This window comes from Magnolia sinica, chromosome 10, assembly GCF_029962835.1.
Source record: "Magnolia sinica isolate HGM2019 chromosome 10, MsV1, whole genome shotgun sequence".
NCBI classification, from domain to species: Eukaryota; Viridiplantae; Streptophyta; class Magnoliopsida; order Magnoliales; family Magnoliaceae; genus Magnolia; species Magnolia sinica.
In genome coordinates, this window is record NC_080582.1 from 72,541,300 (window position 1) to 72,550,475 (window position 9,176).

A 9,176-nucleotide genomic window follows, 5' to 3' on the forward strand; every position below is an offset into this window, starting at 1 on the left:
TTTCAAGATGGACCATCTGTCACACCCCGAAATTCGATACCCGAATTGGCCAGACCCGACTCCGAATCCCAGGACATGATTCAATTTTAAACTTTCACAGCCACACTTAATTAAAACTCATTACAATAAACAATGTTTATCAAATACAATTTCTAACTATTATAGTCTAAACTCACTTAATTTCCTGATATACAATTTTTTTTTTTCAAATAAGCTAATGGTTAGATCTTCACTCTGCTTCGCCCTGACTAAACTCCATGACCTGAAACACTATTATTTTGGGTGTGAGCACAATAGCTCATGAGATTATATCTAACTCAAATATGAAATCTCTAAATTTATAACAAATGAATAAATAATGAAATTATATATAATTATATATAAATACATATATTTTTTTGTTTCGAATTCCAAATACGAATCAAGATATTTAATCTTAAGAATGACATGAATATAATGCTGGAATCGTTAAGATGTTTTGAATGTCACACTTTTATGAATTCCATAATAAAAATTAAATAATTAACATTTCTTACAACACCGTACCCAAATAGATGGTAACGTTGCATTAACGTTCATGCACCAGTATCTCATTGGGAGGCATTCATTTATACGTTAGCTGGTCAGACTACTGCTCCAGTTGTACATCTAACATATGTCTACGCACACAATTGCATTCATATGTCATACACAAAGGAAACTCCAAAGGATTCAATGGGTTCTAGGGTCTTTCACCCAAGGGACACGATTGCCCTACTTACTGACTTCCGGATTTCTCACCCAATGCACACGATTGCCCTACTTACTAGATTTAAGGTCTTTTACTCAAGAGACACGATCACCCAACTTGCTTACGTTACATCCAATATATTAAAATCGATGCTCAATAAATGCTAGACATGCATGTAAGATGAATCATTGCTTCGCAATCGAAAATATCAACAATATAAATTTTTATTTCTAATTAATAATTCTAGATATAATTTTATTGAAACTTTAATAATTAAAATATTTAAATAAAATATTATTTTTATTATTATTTAATTTAGGAATTACTGTGAAATAATGTACAAAAAAATTTATTTAAATTCTAACTTTAATTTTTTTAAAAAATATTTAAATAACATTAAATATTAGCATAAAAATATTTATTATTTTTATTCACTAAATTTTAAAACTTAAAATTTATTTTAATTATCATATAAACTTAACAAATATATATATATATATATATATATATATATATATATATATATATATATATATATATATATATATTATTGTTCTGATTTTGAGTTAATTTAATTATATATATTGAAATATTTTGATTATTTTATAACCAATTTTAATTTCTCTTTAATAATTCATTGAAAATGTATATTTAGGTTTAATCGGTAAATTTATTTAAATTTTAATTTAAATAAAAGTTTTAAACTACAAGGAGAAGATTTTTAAGTTTAAAATATAATATTATACTTTATTAAATTTTTAATTTAATAAAATTTTAAATATATATTAATAATTAAAATTCTAAAATATAAAAATTTAATCAATTTAGTTTCAATTCCAAAGTTTTGAAAAATTTCTTAAATTTAAGTTCATTTAAAATTTAAATTAATTATCTCTTTAAAATTTTAGAATTAAAATTTAGATTTTTAATCTTTACTAAAACAAAATATTGCACTGATTCTATAAATTTATGACATTAACAATGTACTTAAATTATTATTTTATAATTTAAGTTAATCTACCTTATCTAATTATTTTATATCAAATATTTTAAATTCAAAATTTTTATTATTATTTATTTTTATATCTAAATTTAATAAGTTAAAGGAAGTTATTAATTTGGACTTTGGATACTATTATTTTTACACATTCAATTTATTTATTTATTATTATTATAGTTAATTCTAAGTATTATAAATTATTGGAATTTAAATTTTGGTTTAATTTTTAACTTGATTTTTAAAAAAAAAATAATTCGGATAAATTACGCGATTAAATTTAATAACTACCCTAATCAATAATTAAAATATTTTAAAATTAATTCAAATTTAATAATTTAAATAAATTTATAAATTAATTTGAACTTATTCTATTTTTAATAATTTACTTTCATATTAATTAATTTAAAATTTTAGGAATAACTCATATTTAATTTTTAATCTTAACAAAAAAATTTTAAGAATTTCTAAATTAAAATATAAACTTAGATAAATTGTTTATTTTATTATATATATATATATATATATATATATATATATATATATATATATTTGTTTTCTTTTGCTTTTTTATTTCTCTCTTTTCAAAAACACAGAAATAAAGTAATTAATATTTACTCTAATCAAATAAAATTTAAATTAAAAAGTCTAACTCAGAATTAAAGTCTAAATTTAATGAATTTAATTTAACATACCTAAAACTAAATTTTAGAATTAATGTTAGAATAAAATTGAACTCTATGAATCAATAAAATTCAATTAATATTAAAATTAAAAAATTATAAACATCATGTATCAATGAATTTAATACTTCTATTTCTAAAAAAATTATTTCAATATTAAATCTCAGAAATATATAAAAATAGAAAATTCATAAATAAGTAGGATTACCTACCTGATCTTGGGTTGCTGGATGAACCCTGCCACTGCACCCCTAAACTCATGCTCAACCTCACCACTGTATACACAAACTTTCTCTGTCTTCTACTTCTTTTCTCATATTTATTTATTATTCTTTTTTTTAATTCATAATGCATGAGTAATTTATGGAGCAGTTGAAATATTGATCATTGTCCGATGGATGGGTGATTCACATGCCATGGTACGTCATTGCAATGATGTGGCTATCTCTATTTTGAAGGAGGAAAATGAGGAGAAGTGGGAGTCATGGATTATCTGCTAAATCCTTTTGCTTACTCTCTTGCGAAAATGGCTATGTGGGGTCCACCAAGATGTTTAAGACAAATCCACCTCGATCTTAAGTTTTACTGAATACTAATGGAACATAAGCTGTAAAATGAGGCAGATCCAAAACTTCGGTGGGTCAAATATCCTAAAGAACAGTTAGGAAAAATCTACATTGAAACTTCGTTAGGATCCATCCAAGTGGAGTGGGTCCCACAACAATGAGATAAGGATGGATAAGATTTAATGACTATAGGGCCAATTGTGATGATGGGTTGTCCAGATGCGACGGGTCTGGGACCCACTTCACGGAAAAGGAAAGAAAGGTGGAGATGTGGGAAGAGAGGTTAATTAGGCAGAGAATCTTGATGAGTTGGTTGTTTTTAAATTTTATTTAAATTTAAATTTTCTTTTCTTAAAATTTTTTTAAAAGGTTGGTTGTTTAAGTGGACAAAGTCTTACGACATTGGGTTTCTCTTAACTCCCCTTTACATGAATTTAAATTGTGAATATCTCAATATTAGACCGTCGGATCATAATAAAACTTAATGCCTAACTTACACTCGACATACTCTATCCAATAAACTTAATATTGTCATATGATCATCCTGAGGTGGCAAAAATAGATTTCAACGGCTCTTACTCTTTCATGATCTCACGTGATGAGTGCGTGTGACCCATATGGAAACTAACCATTAGATTTAAAGTATATACTCCACAAGCTACAAATGGATGATTTAATTTATGTTTAGGTAGCTTTGTTGGCGGATACAAGTACGATGTATAGTTGGATGTTGAGATATTAGTAAATGATTAGACGGTTAGGAGTCCAGTTTGATGTATAAGTTAATGTACGCTTACTTTCATATTTAGTTTGGTGAAAGATATGTTTTTGTTTTTTTTTTTTGGAATTAGATAAATAAATCATTGGGTTAATGGTCTAGATTAATGATTTAATAAATTGAAGTAAAGTTTAAAAATGGATGGATGAATAGATGATCACATACCTTGTACGATGAAAGAATGCATAAGTTTAGTGTGTGATCTATAGCTAAACTTAAGGTAGTTAATGCATGAACAGATGGTTGTAAGCATACAAGTGAAGGGAGTGCACATACACATGTACATATATACACACAAAAATAAAACAATTTATTTCAATGGTTTACAATAACAAATCGATCCATACCAACGGTCACATCTTGAATAAATTGAAGGATGCAAGTATGCATGGCGTGGGTGGATGCATATATGCTAAGATGAATGCATGTGTATGTACATGCACAAGTACCAAAATCTCGGGTCATTACACTATCACATCATCATCCATATTAAACAAATTGGGTAGTTTACTACTACCTTGGATCAAGATAGTATGTTCATTCACTGTCAATGATGGATGGTGTGGAATGTCTACAGCCAATTTCATATGAACAGTGTGAAATACCCACACTTGATCACACATGGGCAGCCACTCAGGGTCCACACAAAACTTTCATCAGAGTCCATATTGGTTAAGGACTACTCATCATTGTACATTCATCCAAAAATAGTAAAACATGGTATACATGGGTAACAGACTGCGGATAATCATATTATTGGTGTGGATCATCCCTCTACAGTGGGGACCCACTCATGCAATGGGATTAACATCCCCAGGCTTTATTATTATTATTATTTAAAAAATAATAATAATTTAAGATGAAGGATTTTTTATTTATTTTTATTTTTTTTCATTTCAATGGCAAATATGCTATATAGCCATCAGGAGCAGATGAGGGAACCCCACAGCAACATAAAAAACTGGGGGCTCTAAACGGAAACAAAAACAATAGACAACTACCCTTATATAAAAAGAAAGGGCAACATAATGGCCCATGGAGGGGATACTAATGGAGCCCAGCCCCACCCTGTCCAGGAAGACCAAACCCTGAATATGAGTCGGGATATCTCTAACATTTAGAAAAAGGAGAGGAGTTGTTTAAACGTCCACACACTTAGGGCAAATGTATGGGCATGAGAACGCGCAGTCACTCTTTCTCTTTCCTTGTTTAGTTAAAACGCAATATCTTTTATATATTTTCTTGGATTATGTGTGAGTGTACTCACGTTATCCAAGTGTTTATCTTAAAGTGGGGTCCACACACAAAGGTGAGATAATATGACCCATTTATCGTGTTCCCCATAATCTGTTACATGTAACAATAAATTTGTCCCCAGATGTTACTTAGGGCCCTATTTATATAACTTGGAAGGTGTGATCATATGCATTCAAAAACACTTGGACTCAGAGCAACAAATAAGGGTCTTGGATCATTAACCTGAGATGGGGTCCACATGGGTCAAAGACACTTTAGATGGGTATACCTCCATACCATGCTCATGCCACATCCAAACTAGGGTCCACACCCCCAAGGTCTATGATCCAATCTGTTGTTTTTTTTCACAAACAAATATAATACAAGGAAAAATATCATCACAGCCAGAGGTCGTTAGATACAGAGAATGATGGATTTTTGTGGTGCGACCCATGATCCATCATTTCTACGTTGATCCATATCAAATCTATTTGATCTCCTGTCCACCACAATGATCCTAATCAACCTTGGACAATACGGAAAATTCAATTTTACTAAATTCACACAAAATGATAATATTAATGTTCATAATTCAAGAAAATCTATGATCATCAAGGTCCAACTGATATGATGATCTGGGTCCCTAATCATAGAGTATTGCAACTAATTATAGGTCTAGATTATTCAGATCTATGAGTTTTACCATGCATACCATCAAATTATAAAGAATAAAATAACTGTGTTTAATACTTGTGGGGCCTAACAGTGATAGAGATCCACATCCAACCGGTCCATCCCATTCTAATGGAGCAGTGGGATAACTTTGTCTACTCCACATCTAGGGGTGTACATGAGTAGAACCGAGTTGAGCTTGGCACGGCTGACCCTAGCTCAAACTCGACTTAGCTCAGTCCTCGAGCCTAACTGGCTAGCTCAGCTCAGTTCCGTCAGTAGCTTGGGCTATTTCGAGACAAGTTTGAGCCATGATCGAGCCTTTGCGACATGATTTTCTCAAACACATGGAATGCACCTTCAGCTTCTCATAGAATGTAATGCAGCAGCATCGCTTTACAGCTATTTTGTCAAACACTCAGTAGACAACATAAAAATCAAGATACAAAGGTATTTGTTTCATATCCATACCTTCCTTGCCATCAGCCAACACTTGCTGAGCAACATCAATATTAAAATAACTAAGTCACCGAATTGGTTCAATCTGAGTTCGTTTTGAGTTGGGGTTCGATCCGAGTTGAGTCGAGCTTGGGCAAGCTCAAACTTGGCTCGAAATTTTTTCAAGCCAAAAAATTCAGCTCGAACTCAATTTCGAACCAAGTTGAATCGAGCGAGCTAACCGAGATAACTCGGTTCGTGTGCACCCCTATCCACATCAAGGTGTGGGGTCCACATGATTAGATTTAGGAGAGGAGTGGATGTTCACACGTTCCATATGTGAAAATATAGGATGTCCACATCTTTACCCTATAGATTTTATTTATTTATTTATTTTTCGGGAAAACTAGATTGTATTCATCTCAACAACTTTACAGGAGGATCAGGGAGCCTCGGGAGGGTCCCCTAGCGAAAAAGAAAGAAAATACAGAGAAAGGAAAAAGAAGGAAGGGTGCCGGATGGGCTGGTTAAGAGGTTCGCAAGTTGCCCAACCCTGTATTATCCGGGAGGATAAGCCCGCGAATTTTGGCTGGGAGGGAGGAAGTTTTCAAAAAAGAAGGTTCTCCCTGCCTGCACTCCCCATGCGAGCCAATTCGTCGGCCCGGCAGTTAGCTTCTCTGGGACAGTGGGAGAAGCGGACCGGGAGGTCGCAGGAGAGGGCGTCGATTCTAGAACACCAATACCACATGGACCAAGAGAGCGGGGTGCCTGAGGAGGGGGCTAAAATCATTGAGAGGGAGTCACTAGCAATCTCAACTTGGGGAAAACCTCGGATAGCACATAGGTTGAGCCCATCAAGGATTGCTCGAATTTCAGCACGGGTGTTAGTTCCAAGCCCATAGGAATGAGAGAACGTGAAAAGGGTGTGACCGGTTGCATCTCTAGCTAGGCCTCCTCCGCCTGATGAGCCTGGGTTGCCCCGAGAAGATCCATCGACGTTGATTTTTATCCAACCAGGGGCGGCCTGACCCATCTGACAACGATGGGGGTCGATGGAGGGTAGCGGTGAGAGGGCGTGCGATAAAGAAGGTCAGCCGCAGCTGGGAGATGGATGGTAGAAATTTTCGGCAGAAGATGCGGTCTTAATTGGCTGATCCAGCAATGGATGCTGGCTAAAATACGGGATGAAGGAGTATCAATGTTGTCGAAGCGGGCTGAGTTTCTCGCTTTCCATAGCTCCCAGAAAATCAGCGTTGGCTTGAGACCTACTAGGGGGCGGGTCCTTGGCGAGAAGGATGCAGCCGTCCACCAGAGAGAGGTCATCCCACCTGTCATGGATGGGGATGGATTACCCATGTCAGCAGCCCTGATGAAAAAGTCCTAAACAGCCTTGGTTTTGGAGCCCTCTAAAAAAAACATGATCAATGGATTCTAGTTGGGGGGTTGATGGGAGTGGGCAGCAGCAACAGCTAGAAACTAACGGGATCCCTTTACTTTGAATTCTGATGTCCACCTAGATGGCCTTATGAATGAGTCTCTAGGTCAGCAAGGAGAGCTTGGGAGGCAAGATGGGGTGCCAAACCCATCTTGACCAAGAATTCTTCTCAGCTTGAAGGCGAAGAATTTGAGACACTAGGCTGATAGAGAACTCTCCAGAAGAAGAGGGAGTCCAGATGCATTTATCCGCCGCATTAGAGGTGCAAATACCCTTGTCTCTGATGTGATCAAAAACGAACTGGGGCAGCATGTTGCACAAGGAAGAGGGGTCCATCCAGCCAGTAGGCCCAATCAGATCCTTGACAGGAGCCTGAAGTAGGGGAGAGGGAATCGGCTCAACTACCCATTCTAGGAGGGGGCCCAAACCAAACCAGTTGGTCGACCAGAAATTACAGTCCCCGCTACCTACTAGCCAGCGCGAGAAAGGAAAAGCAATGGAGAAAGATTATGGATCCTTTTCCATGTAGGGGAGGCAGACACGCACGTAGGGCCTGATCCTATCCTTTGATCTTCAGCAACGTATTTAGCTCTAATGAATTTAGACCAACAACTAGAATCTCCCCGATAGTGAACCGTCCAAGCCATCTTAAGGCGGAATGCCTTCATAACTGTCGAAAGACTTCTGATCCCCAGACCACCCTCAAGCTTTGGGAGGGTCAGGGCTTGCCACCTACACCAGTGCCATTTCCTTTCGGAGCCTTCCCAGCCCCAAAGGAAGTCTGCACAGGAACGCTGAATATCTTGAAGAATGCTAGCTGAGACGTCCGTGGCAGCTAGGACGTGGATGGGCATACCTGAGAGAACATGGTTTAGTAGCGTTAATCTGCCAGCCTGAGAGAGAATTCGGGCTTTCCAACTAGCAACCTTGTTGCAAATCTTGACAAGGAAAGGCAGAAAGTAAGACCGTCGCGGTCTGCCATTGAAAATGGGAACTCCCAGGTAAGTGAAGGGAGACTTGCTAATGTTGAAGCCCAAAGTAGTAGCAGCTGAATTCTGCTGAGCTACCGATTAGTTGGCGGTCATGATGAAGAAGCTATTTTGCTTGTTAACATGTTGTCATGAGGCTCTTTCATAGTTGTTGATGAAGTCGGCAATACACCTCAGGGAATGTTTACTACCATTCACAAACAGAATAGTATCATCCCCGAACAGTAGGTGCAAGATAACCTGACAGTTACTGCGGGTTTTGAAGGGCTAACATAGGCCAAAGGAGAAGAGATGTGCAAAGCCCCTACTGAAAGCCTCTGCTGCCAAAATAAATAATCCTGGTGAGATGGGATCTCCCTAGCAGAGACCCCTAGAAGATTTAAAAAAGCCAGCAACTTCCCCATTAATCAAAATAGAAAACCAGCAGTTCTGAAGCAGGCTGATCTAGTTTTCATCAAAGCCAAACTTGTAGAGGACCTTGGAGATAAAATCCTAGTTGAGCCTGTAGTAGGCCTTCTCCATGTCCAGCTTAATGAGGATATTGTCACCCTTGACTTTTCTGTTAATATCCCTGAATAATTCCTAGGCCAGCGCACAGTTTTCCGCTATAGCTCTTCCTTTGACGAAAGTACCTTGTTCCTGCGAGATAATC